At 32.4% G+C, this 2,781-nt stretch overlaps 1 long non-coding RNA gene across 1 annotated transcript; it reads left to right on the top strand.

Moving 5' to 3' along the window:
- Window positions 1–271: 271 nt before the first annotated feature.
- LOC145125772 (uncharacterized) lies at window positions 272–2,570 on the top strand. Its single transcript, XR_013716150.1, has 7 exons — window positions 272–429; window positions 515–560; window positions 658–918; window positions 1,587–1,707; window positions 1,875–2,088; window positions 2,195–2,265; window positions 2,352–2,570. It is a non-coding gene; the product is annotated as an uncharacterized LOC145125772 (long non-coding RNA).
- Window positions 2,571–2,781: the final 211 nt, after the last annotated feature.

Genomic DNA, 2,781 nt, shown 5'->3' with positions numbered 1-2,781 from the left:
CAATTCCGCAATAACAAATGTTTTAAATAAGAATAAACAAAAGGTTTTAAAAAGACCGTGAAATTGGATTTCACAATTCTACAAACAAAATTACATTTAGTGGCAAACGTTTTTAGTGGCACAAATGTTTTTATGCCACTATACATCAAAAATCTAATAGCCCGCTACTGTTTCCTTGGAAATTCTAAATTCAAGTTGCCCGCTCTTGTTTCCCCCTAATTTAGTAGATCATTTCGCCCTCCCAAAACTTAAAAAAAAAAAAGGACTGGTCTCGATCATATACCTTAATCTCGGTTCCATGACCTAGTTCCTTTCCCAAATTCTCATCGATCTCTACCCGCTTGCCATTCGTTCGTAAGAATAATTGGCGAGTACTTCCGACAGCTTCTCTCAACCATAGGGCTTGTAGTTGGATCCCTCCCCTTTACAGTTAAGAAACGTAACTTATTTATGTTCATGTATTTTCTAGTTTTTACTAATTGCATCATTGTGATCTACTTCTTTTCATCAATAGGATGAACTGGTGTGTTGGAACGACCCTACTACCCAATTTCAACAAGGTACATTTCCTTTCAGTTAGCTGTATTAGCGTTTATGAACTGAAATTACATGGATTATCATTTATCGTTTCAACAAGTTTTTGTTTTGGTTCTTCAGGTACGTATCTTCCATCCATTTCCCATCATCTGAAACCTAACTCTCTTCCGCTGCCCTGTCTCTCTTTCAAATCCCTAATATTTAACCGCCATTATTTCTTTCTGAGTTGAAATCCCCAGCTGCCATTGACGATTTCGAGCTACTTCACTGAGCATCGGTAACAATTTCTTACTTCTAGTAACCCTTGCATTTAGCAATACTGGTGGGCACTGAACCCTAATTCTTATAGTTTAACGCCTACAGTTAACCAAGTGATGACGGGTAAATTTCTATTTCATGAACCTCAATGTATTTGATTCTTTAAAATTCGTTTTATAAATTGGACATCCTCCACATCAATGTTTCTGAGAGACTTTGTTTGAATTATGTTGTTTATGATTCTTTTCGTCATTCCAGTTAAATACATAAACTCAATTTTTTCAGAGTTTCATTGTCAATTATCATGTATCAATTGGAAATAATTTGAGTTCACTTCAAGAAGGTAGTTTAGTTTCAATATGAGGTGATTGAACCCTACTTTTTGTCCTTTTAGTCCTCCATGTATGTTGTTCTTGTCTCTGGTTTAGACATAAATAGATGTTAATTGGTTAAATGAGCTATAGAAGATGACACATAATTTGTAATTTATGGTCTTTAAATATGAACCTATATGATGATGATTTTTTTCAGCTTGTAGGTGGAGATACTGGACGAGTTTTCTTCCACCCCATATTGAAACTAAACTGCCTTCTCGTGGTGAAATCAAATTATATAAATTTTATAGAAAGTAAATATTATGTTAATATTTTTCATTTTCAATAACATCTGAAACCATTTGTGATTCTTGAATTCATGCACGGCATGCTTTAATTCTTGATACTTGGACATATCATATTTTTTCTCAATGATCTATATCATGACACCTTTAGCTTTTTACATGCATTGAGTAGGCCATTAAGACTATTGGAAGCAATCTTGGCAGTTTTGGAGATCTGAATTTGTTAAAATATCATTGGGTATGTATGGTTGGTTGTAGGATGTGGAGTATGTTTGGCATGAGAGACAAACAATGTAAGCTTCAATTGTCTTATTTTCAATTGTGATTTACAGTGAAATTTCCCACATGATTTTATGATTTGTTTAATCAAGTAAACAATTCATAGCCTCCATCTTTTCAAAATTTATAATTATTTGCATTTTATGTTGTGTTCTAATGTTTATATCATATTTTCCTTCAGTGAATATCTTCCAATGTGGGAAGCAATAAGATGGTTGAGGAAACACTAAAGCTAGCTAGCTAGCATATGGGGAAGATTCTAAGTTGATCAGAGATAAATGAATAGCAACGGTACAAGCTATTCCTAAAACTGGTGCATGCTGACTTTTTTCAAACTTCCAGAAGCATTTTCCCCCTGTTTCTCATATCTATATACCAGTCCCTACTTGGTCTAAGTAAGTACATAAGATTTAATTAAAAGTTTTACTTAAAAGTTAGAATCTTGATTCGTTATATCTTTTGTATTGATATCTTTTGTCTTGCTTTTAATGTGAATGTTAGTCACCATAACATTTGGAGGGATGCTAATGTACCATGAAGCACATGTCATTAGTACCATACATAATGAAAAGGTTTTGATTTCGCCTCATAGATGGATGATGTGAAGTTATCATGTTTCTTTTGTTTTCTTAACCTGATTTGTTTTTTGTCATTTCAGAGATGTTTATAGAGTTTTCCCTTTTAACCAAGCTATATAGGAGGAAGGATACAATAGAATTAGCTAGCTTAGTTCGATAGCATTATGTTTTGAGTACTAGCACAACATTTAAACTTATTATTTTTTTTGAAGACATCTGTGTTGTAAATATTGAGAATATTGTTGTTAGACAAGTTTGAATTGAAGTAGCGACATTGTGTTTTCAATTTATTATCTTAATTGTTTTATTATTATTTGATATTCTATTTAAAATTTTAAAAATTAGTACCAACTTTATTACTATAGTCTTTTTGTGTTAAAAAATGTAGCTAAACATAAAAATAATATTTATTTTAGCAGTTAAATAGTGGCATAAAAATTGTGCGACTGAAACCTAAACGTGCTATAGTGGTATAATCGAAAAGTGCCACTAAAACCTAAAAAGGCTACA

Source organism: Lactuca virosa, chromosome 7 (assembly GCF_052849685.1).
Source record: "Lactuca virosa cultivar CGN04683 chromosome 7, Lactuca_virosa_CGN04683_v6, whole genome shotgun sequence".
Lineage (NCBI taxonomy): Eukaryota > Viridiplantae > Streptophyta > Magnoliopsida > Asterales > Asteraceae > Lactuca > Lactuca virosa.
This window is presented reverse-complemented; position numbering and strand designations above follow the sequence as displayed.